The 27,961-nt window shown below is 44.4% G+C and overlaps 1 pseudogene; it reads left to right on the plus strand.

Moving 5' to 3' along the window:
* Positions 1–10,118: 10,118 nt before the first annotated feature.
* Positions 10,119–20,751, plus strand: LOC127044687 (olfactory receptor 52R1-like; annotated as a pseudogene).
* The last annotated feature ends 7,210 nt before the right edge of the window (positions 20,752–27,961 follow it).

Here is a 27,961-nt window from a genome sequence, read left to right on the forward strand (position 1 = left end):
ACCGGCTGTGGGTTGTGGGCGGAGAAGGGGAGTGTGGCCTGGTGCTTTCATTTACATTCTCTTTCTTGCCTATTCAGCCTGTTTAAACTAAAAGTAAGGCCAGACGCAAGATTATCATTGTTTATCTTTACCCTATTTACTTCACATTCTCCTAACCATATGGACAAGGGTGATCCATGGATATAGCGTTCTTGGATTTTCAGAAAGGTCTCTCACAAACGACTCTTAAACAAAGTAGATAGGAATAAATGGTCGGTTTTCAGGCTGGAGAGAGGCAGTTACAAATGGATCTCACAAAACTGGGTGACTGAGCAACAAAATGGCAGATGAAATACATTATTGATAAATGCAAAGTAATGAACATTGGGAAACATAATCCTGAATATACATATAAAATGATGGGGTCTAAATTAGCTATTGCCACTCAAGAAAGAGATCTTGGAGTCATTGTGGATAGTTCTCTGAAAACATCCACTCAGTGTGCAGCAGAAGTCAAAAAAGCAAACAGAATGTTAGGAATCATTAACAAATGGATAGATAATAAAGCAGATAATATCATATTTCCTCTATATAAACCCATGGTGCGCCCCATATCTTGAACACTGCATGCAGATGTGGTCACCCCATCTCAAAACAGATATACTGGAATTTTAAAAGGAGCATAAAAGAGCAACAAAAATTATTAGGGTATGGAACAGATTCCATATGAGGAGAGATTAATAAAATTAGCGCTTTTCATCTTAGAAAAGAGAAGACTAAGGAGGGATTTGTTAGAGGGCTATAAAATCAAGACTGTTGTGGAGAAAGTAAATAATGAAATGTTATTTACTCCTTCTGATAACAGGTTTAAAGCAAACAGGAGGCATATTTCTTCACAAAACTCACAGTCTACCTGTGGAACTCCTTGACATTGGATGTTGTGAAGAGCAATACTTCAACAGGATTCAAAAAAGAATTAGATAAATTCATGGAGGACAGGTCCATCGATGGCTAATAGCCAGGATGGGCATGCATGGTGTCCCTAGCCTCTGTTTGCCAGAAGCTGGGATTGGGTGAGAGGTGATGGATCACTTGCTGATTACGTGTTCTGTTCATTCCCTCTGGGGCACCTGGCATTGGCCACTGTCGGAAGACAGGATACTGGGCTAGATGGACCTTTTTCTGACCCAGTGTGGTCATTCTGATATATGTTCTTATGTCTCTCTCAAGAAAGTGCTGACCTGTCCTATGCATCTCACGCCAGCAGAGGGCTCACAGCTGACAGTCCCACACGGAAATAGGCACCTCTCTCCAACCCAAGAGCCAGGCCTCTAGATGCTCAAATCACTGGGTTTTAGGTGCTTAAGGACCTTTTTGAACCACTAGAAAAAAACCCATTGGATGATGTTTCCCCATGGACCCTACTAGGTGCTGTTTACCATCCTCCCTCCCATAGTTACCAGTAGACTGAAAAGAAGTTTATGTGATCTGAGTGCATCATCCTGCTTCTTTCCAGAAACAATACAGAAAGGTTTATTGAACATTTTTGCCCTGTGCGTATTACTATTAACAGTGTTACCATCTCCATCTAGTGAAGGCCTGTACTGCTGTTAGGATTTCCTTTGTTTCTAAAATACTGATAAATCTTATTATTATTTTCCACAGCCCTGCTAGCCATGGATTTGTCTCTGGTGTCTTTTGCTTCCCTTATCCATTTTCTATATTTTATAACTTCTAATTTCTATCAGTTGCTAACCACTTCCCCTTCTTTAGAAGCAGTGATGAACAATCTCCTCCTATCAATGGCCAGGGGCAGATATCCATGCTCATCCTCCTGGACCTCTTTGCATTATCTGACACTGTTAAAAATGAGATAATTCTCTCTAACCTAAGAGGCAGCAGGAGTCCAGAGGGATGCACTAAAATGGTCTGAATTCTTCCTGAAGGGATGCAGGTGACACCAATCTCCTTCTGTCCTTCCCGTAAGACCTAACCAGTATCACCAGGGTGGCCTAGTTCTTGGACAGAACAGCTAGCTGAAGCTGAAGCCAAGCAAGACAGAGGTGATGCTGGTGGGCAGAGCAAAGTATTTTGAAGGGTTGACAGCCACTCTGAAGTCTCCTTTGGCTGAAGGTTCACAGACACACCTAGGCAATTCAGTCCATTGTCAAGGAATGTTCTTGGATTCCTTGCTGAGGCTGAGCTTTCTCATACCAGCATCTGTGAGCAGTGCTTTCTACCATGTCCAGTTAACTCGGAAGCTCGGTCTCATGCTGGTGGATGATGAGCTTGCCTCAGTTATATAGGTCTTCATCACCTCCTGTGTGGACTGCAGCCATCTGTAAGGGGACTGTCGTCCCCTTACTAAAACTTGATGGGGGGGTTGGTTGGCCATTTCCCAGTACCAAAAGAAAGGGCTGATGGGAAATCAGTAACCTAAGTTTAACAGTCTTCAGGGGCAATTGGGAAAGGCCAATGATCCTTGCCAGTACCGCTTGGTTAAGTCTAAGTTAGAGATGAACTAGGCACTTCCCAGTTTCTCCAATAGCTCATCTGTGCATGGCATTGGATAGTTGTCTGGGCAAGTTACAGCATTTAGCTTATGGTAGTCCATGCAAAAGCATATCTCCTCACCTGGTTTGGGAACTAGAACCACTGGAGATACCCATGCACTGTTAGAGGGGTAGATTACACCCATCTGTAGCATGGCCTGGATCTCCCATTCTATAGCAGTTTTGGCTTGAGGAGACACCTGGTAAGACTGGGCTCTAATTGGGTAAGCATTGCCTGTGTAAATGGAGTGGTATGCCCCTTCTGTGGGGTGGCTGAGAACATCGGCTTGAAGCTAGTGCACAGCTCCTTGATCTGCTGTCACTGCCGACATCCAAGGGTCGTGGAGAGGTTCACCTCTTCCACACCACTGTCACCTTTTCCTTCATAGTAAACACCTTCAGGTCACTCAGCGCCATCTCCTCCGCGGGCTGTAAATTGGAAAACTTTTAATTCCCTGAAAAAAGGGTTTTGGAGAATTAACATGCTATATTTACAATGTGGTAGGTGTGTCGGGAAAATGTCATGTCTGGTTCCCACTTCAGGACTCTGAACCCTTGACAGTTGTGCTCGAGCATTAGCCCCCATCTTATTCTGGCCTTGTTTTTAAAAGATTCGTAGTTGTTCATATGTTCCTTAGGCATTTCAGCTGCCACCTCTGCTAAGGATCCACTGAGCTGTGTCTCAGCTCCACCATATACTGGTTGATACTCAAGGCAGGCCCTTTCAAAATTTTATAAGGCCTCTGTATCATCACCTGCCTTGTAGGTGGGGAACTTTCTGGGATGGGAAGCGGTATCTGGAGAAGGTTTGCTAGGGTTGTCCGGTATATTCTGCTTAGCCTTTGCCCTCTTTAACTCCAGTTCATGCTTCTGGGCCTCTCTCTGGGCCTCCATAGCCCTCTTGTGGGCAGTTTCTTCCCTAGCTTTTTCTGCCTCCATCTTGGCTTTTTCTGCCTCCATAGCTCTCTTGTGGGCAGCTTCTTCCCTGGTCATCTGTCTATCATGTTCCTTTATTCTTTCCTCAGCTTCAAAGCTGACTAATTCCAATTTTTTTCTGGACGTCACTTTCTGTCATGCTCGCCTTTCTGCTTAACCTAGTCTAACCCAAGAGTTAGAAAGAAAGAAAGAAAAAACTCTTGTGAATTCCCTTGCAGGAAATTAACTACTTTGCTCGCAGGCAGAGAAGAAAAAAAACCTTCAGCTGCTCACAGCTTACAAAACAAACAAACAAGCAAACAAAACCTCTCTGCTTCCTAAGCAGTCAAAAAGGACAAAAAATCCTTTTAAAATCCTACTGGGCTTTTGGTTCAAAATGATCCCACCTCTCTGCCACCATGTCAGGGTTCCTTCCCCACTCTGAACTCTGGGGCACAGATGTGGGGACCCACAGGAAAGACTCGCTGAGTTTATTTTTACCAGCTTGGGTTAAAAGCTTTCCCTAGGCACAAACTCCACCTTGTATCGTATGCTGCCACCACCAAGTGATTTCAACAAACATTCAGAGAGAGCCACAAAGGGAACTTCCCTCCTTCCTTTCGAAACATCTTGTTCCCCCACTGGTCAGGTGTCAGCTAGGCTAGGTGAACTTCTTAACTCTTTACAGGTAAAAGAGGCATTAACCCTTAACTGTCTATTTATGACACCTGCAGACTCCAACCGTTACCTGCTTCACTCACACCCCATCCATAGGCAGTTCAGCCTGTGTAAAGAGCAGTGTCCATTGCACGGCACTCCAGACAGCAAGGCTGCATATGACTCTTGTAGATACACAAATCTGTAATGATTCTGGACCCACCACCACCTCCCTCCACCCTTCCCCCACACTGCTCAGATGTGTCTTCCCATGTGTGTCTCCAACTTCTAAAAATATTGATAAATGCATTGTTGTGTTTGAAAGCCTTCTCTATTGCATTTACTGAAAGCAAGCATAGCGCAGAAAAGCACCAGGCACTGTTAGTCAGTGAATCATATGGAGCGACCACAGATGCCTAATAGCTCTGGGACCACTGCACTTCTATGCATTGCACCAAACATGACTGGTTTTCAACAACGAATTGCTGCCTCAAGGCAATTCTGAGCCTCACGGCCCTGCACTGGGCCCCTCCAATAGCCCTGTGCTCTGGCTGTTCAAATTCAGCTTCCAGGTGCGGAGCCTCAGAAGTCTAGGCCTGAGTGAGCTGCTGTCAAGGCTCCCCACGTATGGCTTCATGAGCCGCGTCATCAAGGGGTAGGCGGAGTCTCCCAGGATCACAATGGGCATTTTGATTTCCCCTCCAGTGATCTTCTTCTCTGGGAAAAAAGGCTCGGCTTGCAGCTTCCTGAACAGGCCTGTGTTCCGAAAGATTTGTGCATCGTGCATCTTTCTGGACCAGCCTGGGTTAATGTCCATGAAACAGCCATGTTGATCCACAAGCACCTGGAGAAACACTGAGAAATACCCCTTTCTATTAATGTACTCGGAGGCTAGGTGGTCTGGTGTCAGAATTGGAATATGTGTTCCATCTATTACCGCTTCACAGTTAGGGAGCCCATCTGTGCAAAGCCAGTCACAATGTCACAAATGTTGCCCAGAGTCAAATTTTGTTTTGTTCTTCCTGAGCAGGATGTGAATAATGTCCCTGCAAACTTCCATCAACATGAGTCCAACGATCGACTTCCACACTCCAAATTGGTTAGCTACTGATCGGTAGCTCTCTGGAGTAGCCACCTTCCACAGTGCGATCACCGTGCATTTCTCCCTCATCAGGGCAGCTCTCATTCTCATGTTCTTGCACCACAGGGTGGGGGCAAGCTCTTCACAGTCCCATGCAAGAGTTTTTTTTCAAACAAATGTTCTTCAACCACTGATCATCATCCCAGACTTGCATGGTGATATAATCTTCATTAATGATCTGGAGGATGGCATGGATTGCACCCTCTGCAAGTTTGCAGATGGCACTAAACTGGGAGGAGTGGTAGATACGCTGGAGGATAGGGATAGGATACAGAGGGACCTAGACAAATTAGAGGACTGGGCCAAAAGAAACCTGATGAGGTTCAACAAGGACAAGTGCAGAGTCCTTCGCTTAGGATGAGAATCCCATGCACTGCTACAAACTAGAGACCAAGTGGCTAGGCAGCAGTTCTGCAGAAAAGGACCTAGGGGATGAGAACCTGGATATGATCCCATAGCGATAGCCTCATATGGCCTTAGAAAGTGCTCATGTCTCCCCTCAGCCATCTTTCTCCAGTTCTTTCTGCTCTTATCTGACAGTCCATCCTGGGCATTTACAGGGTACCAGAGCCTGTGGAGAGCCAGGCATTGTTCCTTATTTTCTTTCTAATCAACTGTATTTTATAAATATACAAAAATACGCAAAAGAGCCAATTCCTCTCTGACTCAGCACAGAGTCTAAGAAATCTCATCTCCCTTTGGGAAGGTTCCTTAATTACTGTTTACTCCTAAAGCTGGATAATTAGCACAGAAGAGGAGACATGCTTGTCTATAGCCAGTTTACATTCAGATGCTCTCTTCTCCTGTAGAGGCTGAGCGAATCCCATTGGGATTACACAGAGCTACATTATAAACTGTGCACACCCCTGTATTGGCTCTCGGCGTGGGAAGCTGCTGCAGATGCTGGGATGAGAGATGTGTGGGATGTGGCAACCTGAGGGGGATTCCCAGAGAAGACGCTTCTGTCTCAGAATTCACAGGTACCATCTCTTGCTGATGAGCTCACGTGCTCGACAAACCCAGTGCCATATAGATATGGAGGGATAGAGAGTAAGTCTGTGGTCCTTTCTGCTCTGCACAATCATGACATATCCCAGGACTCTTGCCATAGTTGATGACTTTGCCAAAGAATCACTGGTCAAAATGTCACTCTTTTCTGTGCACCCCTGCTCATCCCACCTAATGGACTCCAGCCCCAAGGTGGTGCATTTCAGTGGCACAGTGAATCCTTCAAGATAAAAGATGTCAGTAGATGTGAAATACAAGGCCATATTCTGCAGACCTTGTCCTGTACTTTGCTCAGGCCCCAGTGAGGCAAAACTCCTGTTTGAGCAACAACTGAATAGTGACCTCAGGAGCTAGCTGTGTGCTTATAGAATCTCAGGGCTGGAAGGGACCTCAGGAGATCATCTAGTCCATCCCTCTGTTCAAAGCAGGACCAATCCCTGAACAGATTTTTGCCCCCAAATGGCCCCATTAAGGATTGAGTTTACAGCCCTGGATTTAACAGGCTAATGCTTAAACTACTGAGCTATCCCTCCCCCCCAACACAGATAATGTCACCCTCTCCTCTTGCATTTCAGGACTATGTCTGTTAATGGGGAAGGGGGACAGGGGCTGTTACCTGACTTTTATCTATTGGAAAGATTAGAGGTGCTGAAGCTCCTCACTAGAACATGTTTTCAACATGGGTAACACATACTTTCTCCTAGCTTCATTAGAGAAGTTGGCTGAACTGTTACGCCTGAAACTTTCAAAAAACAATTCCGCTTGGTCCTTTTTTGTTTTGTTTTTAGATCATTCAAGATATCCTGGTTAAGTCATTGTCATGTTTTGCCATACATCCTATCTTTCCTATGCAGTGGGATAGTTTGCTCTTGTGCCCTTAATAATGTCTCTGAAAAACTGCCCACTGTCTTCTATTATTTTCCCCATAGATTTGCTTCCCATGAGATCTTACCTACCAAGTTCCTGAGTTAGCTAAAATCTGTCATCTTAAAATCTATTATCTTTAGTTTGCTGTTCTTCCTCCTACCATTCCTTAGAATCATGAACGCCATCATTTCATGGTCACTCTCCTCCAAACTGCCTTTCACTTTGAAATTCTCAACCAGTTCCTCCTTGTTTGTCAAAATCAAGTCTAGAACAGCCTCTCTCCTAGTAGTTTTCTCCAGCTTCTGGAACAAAAAATTGTCCCCAATACATTCCAAGAACTTGTTGGATAATCTGTGCCCTGGTGTAGACACCATGAGATTAATTCCCTCTCAGGAATTACCTGTGCTGAGGGGAGAACCATTCCATCTGTGGAAGTAGTCTCTACATTGAACTGCTATGGCAGTAACGCTGTAACATTGTAAGTGTAAACAAACCCTTCAAGCAGATCTTCCGGAAAACAACATCCAGTCTGGATCTGCCAACATGGGGAATTGGAGAATCCAATACTTCCCTTCTCAGTGTGTCCCAATGGTTGATCACCCTCAGTGCTCAATGTTTGGCAGTAATTTCCAGCTGGAATTTGCCTGGCTTCAACTTCCAGCTCTTTGGTCTCACTCAGCCTTTCTCAGGTAGATTACAGAGCCCATTATTACCCATGGTTTTCTCCCCACAAAAGTCTCCGCTTGATAAACTTTTTGATAAATTAAAGAGATACATACCTTCATGTCTAAAGGCCCGGCTTTTTCTCTATCCACCAATCATTTTTGTGGCTCTCTTCTGTCCCCTCTTTCAACATCTTTTTTCAAATGTGGGCCCCAGAACTGGCTGCAGTTTGTTTCACCAATGCCACATGCAGAGGTAAAATCCTTCCCCTGCTGCAACTCACCATTCCCCTGTTTATCCATCCAAGGATCACATCATCCCTTCATGCTCCAGCATTTCATTGATAACTCACGATGAGTTGGTTATCCACAATGACCCCTAAATCCTTTTCAGTATCCTTGTGTTCCATAATACAGTGCTGTAGTGTGTGAGTCTGGCCTGCATTCCCTGTTCTGAGAGGATAATTTTGCATTTGACTGTATTAAAACAGTTTGTTTGCATGGTCCTCTCTTACCAATGTTCCATATCAATCGGTGTGCCTGCCCTGGGCTCCTCCCTATATCCACTCTGCCAATCTTTGAGTCATCTGCAAATTTTCTCTGCAGTGATTTTCTATTTCCTTCCAGATCATTGATTAAAATATTGAATAACATCGGGCCTAGAACTGATCCCTACACAAGCTCATTACAAACAGCCCCATTTACTGATGAAGGCCTAATGACAACAACTTTCTGAGATCCATCAGTTAGCCAGTTTGCAGTCCATTTTACATGCTCCCAACTGATACTTTAGAGTGTTTATTTTTTAAACTCAATATTTTCCCCTACTGAATCAAATGCCTCTGAGAAATCAAGGTGTGCTACATCTGCGTGCTTCCCTTGATCAACCAAGGTGTACTCTCCTAAAAGGATGAAATCAGGATTATTTGACAAGATCTGTTTTGCATAAAGCTTGTTGGTAACAGGCATAACTTATCTTTCTAGACTGTTTTTGAACTAATCCCATACCAGCTTTCCCATTGTTTCTTAACCTTGTCAATTCTTTTATAAAAACAAATAAAACAAAAAAACCTCTTTTCTTTATTTTTTAATACTTTGCATTTAACACAGGAACTGACATGAAAATTTTCTAGGATTTCTCATGTTGTTAACATACTAAATAACCTCCTTTTTTGGATCCATAGCCCTGCCAAACAGCGAGTTTTCCCTGATGTCTTAATGTCCCTTATCAACTATCATAACTTCCAATTTCTATTCTTGGCTAGCTATTTTCTGCATTCACTTTGCCACTGAAATGTGTTTTTACCCAAAGTTGTTCACTTTGTTAATTATGGAATCATGATTTTTCCACTATCTAATAAATTGTTATCAAAGAATTACCAATTTTCATTCATATTTTTCTGTCTAAATTTTTCCTCTCAATCAGTTTTGCTGACAATTTTCCTCGGCTTTTGGGACCTAGTCCTTTTGGAGCACTAAGTGTCTATATAAAATACTGGTTGGGAACTGGCCTTTTGAATGTATTTCAGTTTCTTTTTCATCATATGCTCCTTTCTTGGTCTCTTGACTAGAGTCCCTGACTTTTCTACATGTTTGCATATGGCAGCCTTCCCCATTCTCAGAGCCTGTCTTTGAAATCCGTTTGATATGTGCTCTATCCTGAATAGATGACCAAAACTGAACACCTATCCCAAACATGTTATGCTCCATCCCATATCTTAGTGATCTGAACATTGTATTGTTTTGTCCACTGCTGTGAATGAGCAGGTGTTTCTCTTCAGCTGTTACCAATGGGGCCCAGATCTTTTCCATGAAGTATGTTCTGGTTGAAATGTTTCTCCCAGCACACATCTTCCTAAAGGTTTTTTCCCACTCTCAGATTTCAAGTGACTGGATAAATGGGAAACGCATCACAGAATTGACTCCCTATCCTGGCTCTCGTTGCATTAAGAAATAATGCTAGATAACCAGTATCCACACATGTGCCTCCTGCTGGAGTCTCTTAAGATTCCCCCACCACAATATGTCGGAATTACTAACACAGGGAGCACCACAAAATATAGAATTGGATTTACTAGGGTCGGTGTCCATAGTTATTGTCTCTGATTTATGAAAATGTCATTTTTCAGTGTGTGAAGAGTGATCAGACTCCTTCTCCCATGAGAACAGCCTCCACTAGTGCATGTAGTGTCTCATATTAACATTATCTCTCCATTCAGGCGTTTGTACTGTGACCATTACCCAAGACCCTGGGAACACACAGAAAGTCAGGGGAACATACAGTATATGCAGGAGAAACCCTTATGCATCAGAGTTGGACACCTTCTCCCCTACTCCATGTCAGATTCCAACAGAACTGACTTTACCAACCCCTCCACCTTCATCCTACTTGGCATTCCTGGCCTAGAGGCAGCTCATATCTGGATCTCCATTTCCTTCTGTGCTATGTACACCATAGCTGTGCTGGGGAACTTCACCATCCTGTTCATTGTGAAGATGGAGCAGAGCCTCCATGGGCTGATGTACTATTTCCTCTGCATGCTGGCCGTCACTGACCTGGTCATGTCCACATCCACAGTGCCCAAAATGCTGAGCATCTTCTGGTTCAATTCCAGGGAGATCGATTTCAGTGCCTACCTCACCCAGATGTACTTCATTCACTGCTTCTCAGAGATGGAATCTGGAATCCTCGTGGCCATGGCTTTTGATTGCTACATGGCCATATGCAATCCTCTGAGACATTCCACCATCCTGACAAAGTCTGTTGTGGCCAAGATAGGCCTAGCCATGGTGTTGTGCAATGGCATACTCTCATGACCCTATCCCTTATTGGCGAGGCGGTGGCCATATTGCAGAACTAACGTCATCCCCCACTCCTACTGTGTGCATACAGCTGTGGTGAAGCTGGCCTGCACTGACATCCACATCAGTAGTTACGATGGCCTTTTTGATCTTTTTTCTGTGATAGGAATTGACATGTGTTTTATTGTTGTGTCCTATACTCTGATCCTCAGGGCCATCTTCCGCCTTCCCACGAAGGATGCCCCTCTGAAAACTTTAGGGACCTGCATCTCTCATCTTTGTGCCATCTTAGCTTTGTACATCCCAGATTTCTTCTCATCTCTCACACAGAGGTTTGAGCACAATGTGCCACTGCATTTACGCATTCTCATTGCCACTGTGTATCTGGTGGTGCTCCCTGTGCTACACGCTATCGTCTATGGGTAGAGAACCAAACAGATCCGGGGCAGGCTGCTCCAGCTCCTTACTCATAAAGGGACCTTAATGTTTTCTCCATGTGCTCTGGCTCTCAGATTGAGCTCTGTGCAGAGCTGGCTGGTGCATGGTGCTGAGACCTCTTCCCTAAATCACTCACTGGACAGACAGAGAGACACTAAACCCTTCCTTGTCCTTACTTTGCTGTGCCAATGTGATGAACTGGGGATCAGTCTGTACAATACACTGGATGGCCACCTTTCTAATTGCTGGTAGCTGGACCCCTGAAATTGTAGCCTTGCCTCATCTCTTCTGTAAAGCCTCAATCCTGCTGTGTGTCTTCTCAAGGCCCTGCCCCTTTCATTTGCTCCTGTCTTCCCCTCCCCTTGTCAACTGTTTCCCAGTCATTTCACATATTCATAGAATCATAGACTATTAGGGTTGGAAGGGACCTCAGGAGGTCATCTAGTCTAACCCCCTGCTCCAAGCAGGACCAATCCCCAGATTTTTACCCCAATTCCCTTAATGGCCCCCTCAGGGATTGAACTCACAACCCTGGGTTTAGTAGGCCAATGCTCAAACCCCTGAGCTATCCCTCCCCCCCTCAGTGGCAAGTCACTGAACGGGCCCTGCTGAATGGCCATACTGGGTAAAACCAATGGTCCATGTAGCTCAGCAGCCTGTCTTCTGACAGTGCCCAGTGCCAGGTGCTTCAGAGGGAATGAACAGAACATGCCAATCCTCATCTGATTCACCTGGAGCAGCTCAGCAGAAGGGGGCAGGAGCCCTGATCCCAGGCTGCCTCCGCTTCACCTGGTTCAAGTTCAAGCCTCCAGCCACTATAGGAATCACCAAGGGAGGGGAAGAGCCCAGGCCACCCCGGCTGGAGCAGCAGCAGACCTTATTTCAGATTGGCCTGAGCCTTGGCCACAGGCACAGAGTGGAGGCAGAGGGGAGGGATGAGAGAAGCCTTACTTATATTTGTCCTCTCCATATTCCATACCACTGCCACCGAAGGGTTGTCTCATTTCACCCGAACCTCAGGGGGTGTTGTTCTAGTCTCCACCCCCTAATGCTTTAGGAGCTGCTCTCTACGTTACAGCTCCCTTACCCTTTCTGGAGATAGAGACAGGTTGTGTGGCACCACTGGTACAGTCACCTCACCAATGGTCTTCTCCTTCTTTGCCCATCTCCGTGGGTTAAACGGTTGTAGCAGGGGCCCAGCCTGAGGATCACCATGGGCCTACTACCCCATCCCCCATTGCAATGCTGGATGAGCCTCATCGATTTCTAGTGGACACCTGTGGTTTCCAGGGCAAGGTGAATTTCCCTCTCCATTGTTGGGGTGACTTCCATCTTGTCCACTTAGCCATGAGGGCTGTTTTGGAGGAATGGAGGGGAACCGGGAGGTAGGACATCGTGGTCTACCAGTGGGCTCATAACTTCTGTGACAAGCCTTTTAGGTTCATCAGCGAATGTGGCAAGGCCAGCTGGGGATCCTTCTGCCTGAAAGGATCCCCCTCAGCCCACAGAATGACGCCAACTATCTTTTCAACATTGAACACCAGATGCTCTACAATGGGTCTCCACATTTGCCAGGTGCTCTCCTTCCTTTGTTACATAGGGTACTGTGTGGTTTGCCTGCAGGAAACCCACATAGATCCTGCTGAAGAGACTAGTTTGTGTCTGGAGTGGAGGGACCAGATATATTGTAGACACCTCAGCACTCATTTGGCTAGGGTGGGCATCCTGTTCTCCCCCAACCTACAATCTGAGTACTGGGAGTTGCCAAGATGGTCCCAGGTCACCTGCTGAACCTCCAGGCCTGTGTGGAGGGGCTGATGTTGAATCTGTTCAATGTCTACCCATCAAAAGCAGACTCAGAGTGGTTGTGTTTCTACCAACAGGTGTCTCCTGTCCTTGGTACCTTGTATCCTCACTAGTGCCTGGTCCTGAGTGGGGATTTTAATACCATCTCTGAGCACCAGAATCACTCAGGGATCGAGAGCAGCCAGGCCGCTGCAGGCATCCTCAGAGAGACTGTCAATCATCACTCCCTGGTGAACGTCGGGTGCAACCAACAACTGGATGACAATTAAATTCAGGAGTCTTAAGAGGGGATCTGGATTGAGTAATGGGTCTTATGTAAATGAAATGAGAAATTTGTTAGAAAAGTGGGTGAGGGGAAAAGTCATTAGAGGCTTGAAAGAAATGTGTAATTTGGTTACACAGAAACAGTTCCCAAATATGTGCAGTGATGATGTAAAACAATATTTGTGGGACAAAAAGGTAAATGCAGGGGGTGAATTAGCTGAGTTTGCAGACTCTTTTGAGCAGTCACAAGCTGCAATTAAACATAAACCACTGGCAGAGGGGTACAAGGTTGGTGGAAAGAAGAATCACTGTTTTACTCCTGGGAAAAAGGAGGCTGGGCATTCACCTTCTCATTCCCTGTTACTCATCCCAAATCTCCTGTACAAGCGGAGGAGCCCAAAAGGTGATACCATTGTAAGTCCACTGAGCATCTGAGGAATAAATATCCTTGGCTGAGTGGAAATAGGCAGCAGATAACACATGAAGCTGCTGTTTCTCAGAACGCAGGGGTATGCCAGGCTAATGTCTCTTTCTACACATGACTTGTAAAGGTTGCTTTTTCACAATCAAACAGTGAGCATATGCACACTATTAAACTAAATGTCAAAGTACAGCAGGGATGGAGAGACACAGGTGCAGAAATTTCTGTGGTCAGGAGGGACCTGATCCACGAGAAGGATTTGTTATCAGGGAAAATGGCAGAATTAGAATTGATGGGAGGTTACCGAGTCCTTGCACGTTTAGCTAAGGTACACGTGGAAACAGGTGATTTGCAGGCTGAACTGACTGTTGCAGCAGTGGCACACAATTTTGTACCATCTCTACTGGGGAATGATTTCTTTGATGTGGCAGAATCTGTCCCAGGATTTGTTAGCCGCGAGAAGACATCTTGGGCTGAAAGTCCCAGAGGGGAGGTTAAAGTCACAAATGCTGCTGGGGGAATAGGAGAGTCTCTCTTTAATTTCTCTGAAGCAGTGAAGAATGCAGGTTTGGGGGCAGGGATGGTTTTAACTAGCTCCTGTAGCCCCAGGGCTCGAGGTTAGTCCCTATGGGAAGGGAGGAAAGAGCCAGCTCCTGTCCTGTGATCATCTCTCTGCGGGAGGGGGATGATCCACCTTGTAACAGGGAGGCTTTCTCTGCTGCTGACTGCCAGGAAGTTTCAGGTCAGCAGGAGGCAGGTCCTGCCCTTGAACGAGGAGACTTTGGCAAACCAGTTAAGTGCCTGAAACCACTATGGCTTATTGTTAAAGGAGGCCTAGTCAGCAAGCTGTAAATTGGCCATTCAGCAACCTCAGCTTGACCAAGGCAGGAGGGGAGGGAGTTTGGGGTGCCACAGAAAGGGTAGCTTGACCCCACGTCCTTCCTGATAAGAATTGTGTTGAAGTTGCTGATACATGCATTTTAGAAAAGCAGGATGTTTCCCAGGAATGTCTATTGGGGTCTCAAGGCCACAAACTCTGGAAAAATCCTCACCTGGTTAATCAATAATCAGAAGGAGCCTCTTGCTTGATCATTGGAACTGTTCACTTAACAAGTTTTCTTTAAGGGACGTGTCATTCTATTACTAGTATATAAATAAGGGGGAAAAGCTTGAGGTAGTGGGACTTGTTTGGACTCTTTTTGGACTCTCCCTCTGGACACATCTTGCACTCTCCCCTGGCAGATGGAAGATTTGGCCACTTGAAGCCTGATGCTGTGTCACTTGAGAGCCACACTCAGTTTTGGTAATTATCAAGGTTTGGGGGTGTTTTACTAACCTATTATGGATGTGTGCAAGTGCTTAAGATTAGTAAAGTTTAGCTTTAAGTGAAAGTACTCTTTGTGATGTCCTGTCTGTGCCAGCCATCTATCCGTCTCCCCTGATTTATTTCCTGACACCACCTTGCACAGAGTACAAGTTACGAAGAGCTTTGGCTTGAAAGAACCGCGGGTAACACCCCGGTGCACAGAGACATGTATCCCAAAGATGGAAGCTGATGATCGCTGTGGTGGGAACAGACCCCAAGAGCTCTGTAACTGGAAGCAAGCCTGACCTGAGTAAAAGGGGCGGGATTTGGCTGATCAGTGAAGAGTCTGTCATGGCTGGTAGCTGTGAGCCCACAGCTGAATCAGGATCACCTTCCCGTTTGGCGACACAGGATTGTCTGCCTCTGAGGGGAACCCAGAGAGGGAAGTCCAGATGGAAGGTGAGGGGTGGTGGAGAGTCTGCCCACCATTTGTAGGGAGGCTATTCCCCAGGAAGAGGGTGAAAAATCTGCATCTGAAATGCCAGACCCCTCTCCTGTGGATCAGGGTATAAGGGAAAACTGGAGGTCAGATCTCCTGAAGTGGAGCGCCCCCCACAGCTGACCTTTTGGGAACAGAGAGTGGGGTGGCCTAGGGAATCTTACCAATCCAAAGCACCCCATTAAAGAATGTTGTTCCTGCTACCCTTGTGGGAGATAACGCTGTCTCTTCAAGGCAGGAAGAAGGAAAACTTTGCATTTGGGAAGCTTCACCAGGATATGGGGCCCAACACAAAAAGATTCCAGAGGGAGGGACTGAAGGCAGGCTTGGTTGTAGTTCACTCTTTCCTTGCCAACCCCCCAAACACATGCCTGAATTGAGAGTCTTCACCAAAGAGGCTGAAGAATCTGTATCTGAGCACCTACCATGGTGCACAAAGGGATTGGGAAATACAGTGAACACTGGGCAAGCCAGGCTGTGTGAATAAAGTCTGTCCATCATAAGTTGGCTGTTAATCCTGTGTCTTTTGGTACTTTATCTAGGGGTCAAGACAAAGAGGTTAATACTTATGATAAATCCTTTCAGGATAGGTAACGTATCTGATTTGTGGGAAAAAAAAATTTCTTCATGCTCGAGATGGTGACAAAACAGTCCCACAAGCATGTTGCTTTTTAGCTTATACCTGTAAACAAGCTGGAAGCTTGGCTGAGCAGCAAAATCATAACAGGCCTACACTGCTGCGTGGGAGGGGAAGCTAAGGCCCAACGCCTCATGGCATTGGTGGTGAAATGCCAGGACACATCCACTTGATCAGATATTGCTATCTGCATTCTTTTAGCAATACTGCACCCCAACCTGTCCTCAGGCACCCAGGGAGCAGGAACCCCACACTTTGCTAGACACCTGTGAATGACGTCATAAGATTTAAAGGTACTGAAAGGGGCCGTGACCAGACACAAACAGGGATTTTACATGCACTTCCTCCACCATGGACAGTGTCCAAGTCTCTGCTAGTAAGCTCAGGAAGAGGGTGTGATGTTGCACTCTATATGTTTATGGAAATATGCGTAGGAGTGTAAATATGACATAACTGGAATAGGCTTTATGCTAGGTAGGCAATGTAACATATCTTTGCAAAGGTTATGATCTACTGAATATATTCATCCGATCTGTATGCATGTATCATTTTATATCTGAAGTTATGAGTGTGGGCTCTGTGCTTGTATTTAAAGTGTTTGCTATAGGAAACACATAAGAAAGGTTTGGCCAACATGTAATGAAGATATTATTCAAGTAATTGAGAGTACTTAACTCACAATGGACTTTGGGAGATGCCAGTCCACATCTAAGCTTTCTGGGGAATGTTCAGACTAACATGTAAACAATGACATCGACCTCCAAAAAGCTGAATCAGTCATGGACCTGTGACTTGCCCAGGTGGCTACAAACTCCATTTTGTTGCTCTGACGTTTCACAGAAGAACAATATGGCTTCCGTCCACAAGAGAGAGAATATAAAAGGCCCTGGAATCCCCTCCATTTTGTCTTCAGCTGGTTCAAGAGATGGCCTCTCCACCTCAAAGAGATGCCTGAAAGAAACTGGAACAAAGGACAGTAACTAGGAGGGTGAGAATGATGGCTGGACCCAGGCCATAAACTACAATATTGGTCTGAAAAGGTTTGGACCCAGACTAGGAAGGAATCTAGTCTGTGAAAGAAGCTTATTGGAACATCTCTGAGGGTCAGATTTCATCTGTACTCACTTTCCTAGTGTATTAGGCTTAGACTTGAGTGTTTTGTTTTATTTTGCTTGGTAAATTACTTTGTTCTGTCTGTTATTACTTGAAATCACTAAAATCCTCAGAGGTAGTCCCAGTACGTCAGGTGACAGTGCCAAGGGGGCCTCTCTGACTGAACCCGTCACAAACACATCTCCTTTTCCTGCAGCATTAACAAGTTCCCTTTCTCCCTCTTGGAATTGGCCCAAAATTTTCTAGAATTTCTTTTCTTCTTAATACACTTACTAACCTCCTTTTTGTGATCCTTAGGCCTGAGAAGCGTATATTTTTTCCCAGACGTCTTCAACTTTCCTTTCCAGTTTTCATATTTTCTGATTTGTATTACTTGTCATTTGTTTCTCCTTTTCCCTCTCAGTTGGGTTTTTAGCCAAAATGATCCACTTTCTTGTCTCTGGAATTATTAAACAAACTCTTCTTAAATAACTACTACTTTTTCCTCCCAATCATTTTGCTGATAATTTGCCTCAACTTTGGGGAATTAGCCATTTTGAAGCACTAGATGTCTATACATATTACTGGTTGGGAACTGTTCTCCAGTTCTTCATGTAAATGTAATCAGTTCATTTGTTTATTTTGTTCTCTTTATTATGAGCCCCCTTCTTTTTCTCTTCTCTAAACTAAACAGTCACACGCTTTTCAGTCTGTCTGCATCTGGCACCATCCCCATTCTCATAATCTGTTTCAGAAACCCCCTCTCTGAGTGCTATATCCATTATAGAGACTGGGTGGCCAAACTCAGTGCATATCCAGAGCAGGTTATTCTCCACCCCATTTCTTATGCAACCAAACATTGTCTTTGCTTGGCCATGCTGTGAATGAGCAGGTGTTTCCATGGAGCTGTTATCAATTATGCCCAGCTCTTTCCCTTAAGGTGTGTTCTACTTGGGATGTTTCCCCCGGCACATGTCCTGGCAAAGCTTTCTTTTTTTTTCCAACTGTCAGATTTTGAGCAACTGGGTGAATGGGGAACTCCTTACAGTATGGACTCTCTAGTCTGGGTTTCATTGTATCAAAAAATAATAAGGGATAAGCAGTATCCACACTTGTGTTTCCTGCTGGTGCCTTTCAAAGTTTTCCATATCATGATATGTAGGAATTATTAATGCATGAAGTACCATAAAATATGGAATTGGCATTAGTAGTGTCAGTTATTCATGATTTGTTTATCTCAATAATTAAAATTTCAATTTTCAGTTTACCCCGGGTTAAGCAATCGGCTTCACCCATGGGAACAGCTTCTAGTAATGCATTCAATGTCTCATATCAACATTGTCTCTCCATTCAGGCATTAATAATGTGACCATCATCCCAGAATCTGTGCACATGCAGTAAGTCAGGGCAACATGTGGTGCTTCATGAGAAAACTTTGTGACTCAGGGTTGGACAATTCTCCCATATTCCATGTCAGTGTCCAACAAAATTAAGTACACCAACCCCTCCACCTTCATCCTGCTGGGCATTCCTGAGCTAGAGGTGGCCCATGTCTGGATCTCCATCCCCTTCGGCACCATGTATATCATAGCCGTCTTGGGGAACCTCACCATCCTTTTCATTGTGAAGAGGGAGCGAGCCTCCATGGGCATGTATGCTATTTCCTCTGCATGCTGGCCGTCACCAACCTGGTCCTGTCCAAATCCATCCTCCCAAAAATGCTGGCAATCTTCTGGTTCAATTCCAGGGAGACCAATTTCAGTGTCTGCCTCACCCAGATGTACTTCATTCCTGCTTCTCAGTGATGGAGTCTGGGATCTTTGTGGCTGTCTTGAACAGATAGTTAAGGGTTAATGCCTCTTTTACCTGTAAAGGGTTAAGAAGTTCACCTAGCCTAGCTGACACCTGACCAGAGGAACCAATGGGGGAACAAGATGTTTCAAAAGGAAGGAGGGAAGTTTTCCTTTGTTTAGAGTTTCTGGTTCAGCTGGAGTGAAAAAGATCAAGGAATCAGCCTCTTATCAGAGTAGTAAGCTTTAGAAAGGGATAAATAGGTTTATGTTTATTTTCTTTGTAACTTGTCTTGGTACCATTAAGGGCATTATCAAAATTGGGTATTTGGGTATTTTTTACGTAACTAAGTTTTTGCCCAGGGGAACATCCTCTGTGTATGGAATCTGTTGTCTGTGAGAGTAGCTGACATGCTAATCTCTTCCAGAGGGTTTTCTTTTACCTTTCTTTTCTTTAATTAAAAGCTTTTTTCTTAATACCTGATTGATTTTTTCCTTGTTTTTAGATCCAAGGGGTTTGGATCTGTGTTCACCAGGAAATTGGTGAAGTCTTTCAAGGCTACCCAGGGAGGAAAAGTAGTGCTTGTGAGTGGTGGCAGCGATACCAGATCTAAGCTGGTAATTAAGCTTAGAAGTGTCCATGCAGGTCCCCACATCTGTACCCTTCAGAGTGGGGAAGGAACCTTGACAGTGGCAATGACTTCTGATCGCTGCGTGGCCCTCTGTGATCCCATGTGTCTGACAAGGTAGGCATTCACCCAAGAAAGCTTTTGCTCCGATACTTCTGTTAATCTATAAGGTGCCACAGGACTCTTTGTCACTTTTTACAGATCCAGACTAACACGGCTACCCCTCTTATAGACTCATAGACTCATAGACTCATAGGTCAGAAGGGACCAATCTGATCATCTAGTCTGACCTCCTGCACAAGGCAGGCCACAGAACCCCACCCATCCAATTTTGTACAACCCCTATCCCAGGACCGAGTTATTGAAATCCTCAAAAATGGTTTGAAGACCTCAAGCTGCAGAGACACCACCAGCAAGTGACCTGTGCCCCACGCTGCAGGGGAAGGCGAAAAACCTCCAGAGCACCTGCCAATCCGCCCTGGAGGAAAATTCCTTCCCGACCCCAAATATGGTGATCAGCTAAACCCTGAGCATGTGGGCAAGAGTCACCAGCCAGCACCCAAGAAGGAGTTCTCCGCAGCAACTCAGTACCCATCGCATGCAACATCACCCCGCAGACCATTGAGCAGACCTGTCTGGTGGTAATTCAAGATCAATTGCCCAAATTAGCGATCCTATCATAACATCCCCTCCATATACTTATCAAGCTTTGTCTTAAAGCCAGGAAAGTCTTTTGCCCCTACTACTTCCCTCGGAAGGCTATTCCAGAATTTCATTCCCCTAATGGTCAGAAACCTTCGTCTAATTTCAAGTCTAAACTTCCTAATATCCAGTTTATACCCATTCGTCCTCGTGGCTACATTAGTACTAAACTTAAATAATTCCTCTCCCTCCCTAACGTTAACCCCCTTGATATATTTATATAGGGCGAGCATAACCCCCCTCAGCCTTCTTTTGGCCAGGCTAAACAAGCCAAGCTCTTTGAGTCTCCTTTCATAAGGCAGTTTACTTGTGATCCCCTGAGACATTCCTCCGCCCTGACAAACCATGTCATAGCCAAGTTCAGCACATCTGTGGTGCTGCACAGAGGAATACCCATAATCTCCAAACCCTTCCTGGCAAGGTGGTGGCCATATTGCAGAACCAACATCATTGCTCACTCGCAATGCGAGCACATGGCTGTGGTGAAAGTGGCCCGCGACAACATCTGCACCAGTAGTTACTGTGGCCTCTCCGTGCTATTCTTCGTGGCTAGTCTGGATTTGTTTTTTATAGCTGTGTCCTAAATTCAGATCCTCAGGGCCATCTTCAGCCTCCCCACAAAGGACACCGGACTCAAGGCTTTTGGGACATGCAGCTCCCACCTTTGTGTCATTTCAGCTTCTTACATCACATCTCTCTTCTCCATCATCACGCACCAGTTTGGCGAGAATGTGGCCCTTCTTTTCCATGTTCTCATGGCCAACGTGTATCTCCTGGTGCCCCCCATGCTGAACCCCACCATCTACGGGGTGAGGACCAAACAGATCCAGGACAGGCTGCTCCAGGTCTTTACTCATAAAGGGGCCTAACGTTTTCTCCTGGTGCTCTGGCTCTCAGACCGAGCTCTGTGCAAAGCTCGCCGGTGACTTGGTGTTGAGCCCTCTTTCCTGAATCACATATTGGATAGTCTGAGAGACACTGAACCCTTTTCTGACCTTACTTTTCAGGATGAGCGTGGGAAACTGGGGAATCCAGTCTATATAGGAGTGATTCCAGGGGCTATCAAGACACTTGAAAAACTCTAAAAGCTGCAAAGATTCCTGTGGCACCTTATAGACCAAAGGTCGGCAACCTTTCAGGAGTGGAGTGCCGAGTCTTCAGCCCCGCTCAAGCTCCTGTGGCTCAATGCCCACCAGAAGGGTGTGTTTGGGTCCCACATACCGGACCCATGTGCTTTTGGGTCAGCGCACCGTTCAGGCCCTGCCTCTAGCTCTGGGATTCTAGGCCCACACTTGGGGTACAACTTCCATTCTAGCGCCTCCCTCTGGGAGTGGGGAGCTGCACACCAAGCGCCAAGACCCTGAAGCTATTTTCCTTTGCTCTGTATCTTGGCAGGCTTTTCTCCTACAGTACAGAGTAGACTGCAGTCTCTTTCAGGACATGGAAGTAAATCTTATATAAAAATAGAAAATTAGATTCAGAAAGGTCTAGTTCTAGAGCTATATTGCTCTGACACTCTGTACCCCCAAAGGAAAACCCTGGCACCCCACTTTCACTGTTATATAGTTACAACAAATCTTGTACAAACTATGTCATGGGAGGTATCTATGGAAAAGCTGTGGTTTGCTGAATGTGATAATCCTGTTTGTGTGTCTGTATCATTTTTGCCTCTGAAATAACAAATACTGACTATCTACCTGTATTTCAGATGCATTCCCTCCTGTGGTGACTCCCACAAAGTAGTTCACATCCAGTTAACATCCAGCACATTACGAATGGATATTCAAATTCATGGCTCATCAGTTAAGATAATGGGCCATGGTAGAAGTTTGTCCCTCTCTGTATCCAAAACATGGGTAATGGCCCCTGTTATAACTCATTGAAGTATGCAAGGATATGTGATCAGCTCATGTGACACTGGACTCCATCTTATGCCTCTTATTTCCCCCAACTATACTGGTATCTCTGTTTGGGACAATGAAGTTCCCTCCACATGGCAGAAGCTGTAAAAGAGAAAAGTGTTACCACCACTTGGTCTCACTCTCCCCACAACTCAACACTTTAAAACACAGCTAGAAAAAAAAAAAGACTTTTCCTGGAGATGTGGTCACAGGTTATAAAAGAGAAGTGCAGGAACCTGTCCAAAAGTCCACAAATAGGAACAGCTGTGTCCTGCATACAAGGAGGCAGGTGATATTGCTGAATATTTCACTATCTTTCAGAGGCTGTATATGATTCATATGATTCCTGATAACCAGAAGATGCCCACTTTAGTTGAAAACTTAACTGGTAAAGCTCTGGCTATATTAAATTAAATGACAATTGATAATCTTTTAGATTATTCTAAATTCCAGGAAATGATTTAGAAATAATTTCAGATTACCTCGGAAATATATAGCGTGAAATTTACAAATTCTAAGAAGTGTGCTGGTACAAGTAATGTGGAATATGTACAGACACCGCCACATCCTTTTCTGGCAATTTAGGGCTTTGATTGTTAGGAGCAGGGTGGGAGGTGGGTGTTACCAGATTTTATCTGCTGAAAAACATGGAGGTGCTAGGGCTCCTCACTAGCAAAATATGACAATTGTTCAATATGGGTGAGACATCTTCTCCCCTAACTTCATTCTAGAAGTTGGCTGAACTGTTATGCCTGAAAGTTTCAAAATTAAATTCAGCCATTAAATAGACACTCAATGTGGGAAATTTCAGTTTAATGTTTGGCAAACTTATACACAACTGAAAATGAAATCTTGTAATTGAAGGTGTCAGACAGACTTAACTATGCCATTAAAAAATGGAGTAACATTGCCACATAGATCAAGAGGCAATTGGTTCAAAGTACAGCATACTGGTAGTAAGAAGAGGAGAACAATGGAACAGACGCCCAGGCAGGTTGTAGAAAGTCATTCATTGGAGGTTTCTATCAGGAGGCTGGACAGCCATCTATCTGGGGTGGTTTTGACACAACAAATCCTGCATCTTGGCAGGGGGCTAGAATAGTTGATCCTTGCAGCCCCCTTCCAACTCTGCCATTCTATGACTCGATCATATAAAAGACTGAATCATCTGGATCCGTACCAGTTTCCCTATATCCTTCCTATATACTGGAGACTCAAACTGGACACAATACTCCAGCTGAGGTCTAACCAGCGCCAAGTACGGCTACTATCCCCTCCCGTGACTGGCATGCTCTGCCTCTGCTAACGCAAATGAAAAATTGTATTTGCTCTTTTTTGCAATGGCAAAAAAAAAATCACACCCCTGAGGGATATAGCTATATCAACCTGACACTGGTATATACAGCATGAGGTCTACTGAAGAATTGTTTATCAACCTAGAGATTATCAGAGAGGTAGATTACATACTCTGACAGGAGAATCCCCACCGAAGTACCCACGGGGCTGTTGGCAGTTGAAATGGGGTCACTGGTGAGGATAGCATCCAACTTCTTATAAAAATGGCAGGTTGTGGCACAGCACCAGAGATACTGTTTGCCTCCCTTGCCTTTTGGTAAACGTGCCTCAGTTCCTTCACCTTTGCTGTGTACTGCAGCGTGTCCCGATCGTAGCTTTTTTCCCACACGCTGCACAAAATCTGCTCTTAGGTATTGACATTCCTATGGCTGGAGGGCATCTGGGACTGCACAGCCTCCTCTCCCCAAATGCTGAGCAGCTCCAGAAGCTTCACGGTGTCCCCAGCATGGAGCCACCACGACCACCTGGGAATGTGTGATGTGAGCACCCCACACCGAGCAAACAGGAAGGGGAATTTCCACATTCCCAGGTCTTTAAAGGGGGATGGGCAGAAAGTGTTTACTTCGATGCAGGGAAGAGGTGTTAAAACTGTTCACCAGAGCACTCAGGAGGGCAATGTGAGACAGCGACAAAAACAAGGACAAGTGTCTACACTGGCACTTTGCCAACAAAACTTTTGCGTAAAACTCTTGTCAAGGTGGTTATATAATGTCATTGAAGCTGAGGAGTTCCATCACCGGAAGTTGCTTTGCCGTGTGTATACTGCCACTATTTCTTTGGCAAAAGCTACTTGTTTGTGAGGTGTAAGAAAATCCTAAGGAACAACGAGGAATAACCAGTATCTGCACTTGTGTTTCCTACTGGTGCCTAATAAGGTTTCCCACACCATGATGTGTAGGAATTATTGAGCAGGGAGAACCATAAAATATGGAATTGGAATTAGTAAGGTCAGTTCTTCATAATTCATTTCCCTGAATAATGATAATGTCATTTTCGGTGTGTGAAGAGCGACCGATCTGCTCCCCCCATGACAACAGCATTCAGTAGTGCATGTCGTGTCTCATATTCACATTATCTCGAAGCTTCATTTAAAATTAAATTAAAACACAGAGTCCCCTGGACTGGTGGCCAGGACCCAGGCATTGTGAGTACCACTTAAAGTCAGCTCATGTGCCACCTTTGGCATTCTTGCCATAGGTTGCCTACCCCTGTTATAGACTAACAAACATATTAGAGTATGAGCTTTTGTGGGTGAATACCCACTTCGTCGGATGCAACAAGGATGCAACAGGTGGTATTCACCCAAAAAAGCTCATGCTCCAATACGTCTGTTAGTCTATAAGGTGCCACAGGATTCTTTGCTTCTTTTACAGGTCCAGACTAACACGGCTGCCCCTCTGATATTTGAAAAGCTCTAGTTTTTTTGACTGACAACTTAGCAATTAGGTGAAGGGGCACTATATCTAATTTATATATAAAAGAAAAAAATATTAGACCCACTCAGTTCCAATACTAAAATGTTCTGATATCTTGTGGTAAGTCACTTAAAGGTTCCTGGTTAGGTTAAAATTTAAATGTATATTCCAACCTTGTTACTAAGTCTGTGGAGATAGAGAGAGAGGGTGTCAGGACCTATGGTTTTTCTCTCAGCTCTGGCAGGCAAGTAGGTCTACTATGTTATAGCAGGGAGAAGATACATCTGGGGTCTACATAAGAACCTCAGAATGGTCACGCTGGGTTAGACCTATGGTCCATCTAGCCCAGTATCCTATCTTCTGACACTGGACAAAGCCACAAGCTTCAGAGGGAATGAACAGAACAGGGCAATCATGAAGTGATTCATGAACTGCCTCCCACTCCCAGCTTCTAGCAAAGAGAAGGGACTTCATCCCTGCCCATCCTGGCTAATAGCCATTGATGGACCTATCCTTCATTAATTTTTCTAGTTCCTGTTATGTGAAGGAGTAAATAACATTTCCGTATTCAATTTCTCCACACCATTCATGATTCTATAGACACCTCACACATCCCCCCTTTTCCAAGCTGAAAAATCCCAGCTTTTTTAATCTTTCCTCATACGGACTATGTTCCATACCCATAATCTTTTCTGTTTCACTTCTCTGTACCTATTCCAAATCCAAAGTATATTTTTGTGATGGTGTGACCACATATGCATGCAGTAGTCAATATGTGGGTGTACCAGGGATTTATGAAGCACTAATGTGATTTTTTCTGTCTTATTATCTATTCCATACCTGGCGGGGTCAAGACTTCCGGTACCTGTTCTCACCTCTGCCATTGACTCTATGTACATGTGTAAATATCAAATTAAGGGCAGGTGTGCTGTTTATCTCCCTCTCTGAGAGCTGCCAAAGCCATCCCTGCTTCCCAGATAATGCCAGGGCTTATCCTTCTGCCTTGGTGGAAGAGGAAGAGCAGGGAGATGGGCCTCAGGAGACATCGGGGATAGGTTTCTGAAAACATCCATACAATGTGAAGCAGCAGTCAGAAAAGTGAACAGAATGTTGGTAATAATTAAGAAAGCGATAGAGTAGGGGTCAGCAACCTTTCAGCAGTGATGTTCTGAGTCTTCGTTTATTCACTGTCATTTAAGGTTTCATGTGCCATTCATACATTTTAATGTTTTTAGAAGGTCTCTTTCTATGTCTATAATATATAATCAAACTATTGTTGTATGTAAAGTAAATAAGGTTTCTAAAATGTTTAAGAAGATTCATTTAAAATTAAATTAAAATTCAGAGTCCCCTGGACTGGTGGCCAGAACCCAGGCAGTGTGAGTGCCACTGAAAATCAGCTCGTGTGTCGCCTTCAGCACTCGTGTCATAGGTTGCCTACCTCTGGGACAGACAATAGGGCAGAAATAATCATATTGACTCTATATAAATCTATGGTACAACCACATCTTGAGTATCATGTGCAGATGTGGTTGCCCCATCTCAAAAAAGATATATTGGAATTGGAAGCGGTTCAGAAAAAGGAAATAAAAATAATTAGGGGTGTGGAACAGCTTCCATATCAGGAGAGATTAATAAAATTTTGACTTTTCAGCTTGTAAAAGCGATGGTTAAGGGGAGATGTGATTGAGGTCTATAAAATCATGACTGGTATAGAGCAAGTAGATAAGGAAATGTTGTTTACTACTTCTCAAAACATAAGAACTATGAGTCATCAAAAAAATTAATAGGAAGCAGGTTTAAAAGAAATAAAAGAAGATATTTCTTCACACAACACACAGTCATCTGTGGAACTCCTTGCCAGAGGATGATGTGAAGGCCAAGACCATAACAGAGTTAAAAAAAGATTTAGTTAAATTCATGGAGAATAGATCCATCAATGGCTATTAGTCAGGGATTGTGTCTCTAGCGTCTGTTTACCAGTATCTGGGAATGAGTGATGGATCACTTAATGATTCTCTGTTCTGATTATTCCCTCTGGGGCACCTGGAACTGGCTACTATCAGAAGACTAGATAATGGGCTAGATGGACCTTTGGACAGACCCAGTATGGCCCTTCTTATATTCTTATGGTTAATATATCAGATATATCCAAGTGATTTTTCAGTTAGCAGTGATGGAATAAACTGCTAGCTTCCAAAAGTTTATCTGGAGTCATCCAAACAGCCTGGGGGTCATCAGTCCTCCTGAGGTCTCCTGTTTGAGAGCTTCCTTGACAGAAATCCAGACCAGAGAAATGAAGCAGGAAAAGAAGACAAGATGGAGATGTCTCTGGGGTCGTTTCATATCCTCTGCCCTGTGCATGGAATTGTACTGTCCCAAACAAAGCCCACAGCCCAGGTCCCTGGTACATCACTGACCCAAGAGAGAGTCCAGGGTCACATGAGCAGTTCACATGTCCTTAGGTGCTTTTTTACAGAGGTGTGTTTCTTCTACATCCCATCATGAGAGCTAAGTTTTCTTCATGGGAAACCGACACAGCTCTCTGGCCTTATCCATTTGAGCAGAGTTACCCAGGAACACAACACATGTGTAAGATGCCACTACCTCTCCAATAACCCTAACTGCAGACACAAACAAAACAATCGTATTATTAATACTGTGATTATATCCCAACCATGAGAATACAATTGTGTGGTACCACAGATATATTTTTTCAAAGAATTAAACTTTAATTTTGTTGGAACAAAATAGAAATAATAAAAAGTAGTGGTGTGTCACACAAAATACAACACAGGACAACACACAGGACAAATCAGACAATCTTACAATGAAAAACAAATTGTGCCGGAATTCAATTTATAACTGTACACAACAAGGCAAACAACAACAAAAAATAAAAAAGGTTAAACATGTAAACAAGTTATTTACTTATGTAAAACTTTTAATAAAAACTGATAAAATCATATTATCATTTGCCAAATTTCTTGTATAAATTTAGTAACAAGGAATTTTGCATGACTTGATATACAGCTTTAATTTAAAACTCTGCTCCATGGAAGTAAGGAAAGCCCATGTTCTAAATATTAGTTAGTGGTTAGGATTAGAAGCAGCGTGTGCAT

This window comes from Gopherus flavomarginatus, chromosome 1, assembly GCF_025201925.1.
Source record: "Gopherus flavomarginatus isolate rGopFla2 chromosome 1, rGopFla2.mat.asm, whole genome shotgun sequence".
In the NCBI taxonomy this organism is placed as follows: domain Eukaryota; kingdom Metazoa; phylum Chordata; order Testudines; family Testudinidae; genus Gopherus; species Gopherus flavomarginatus.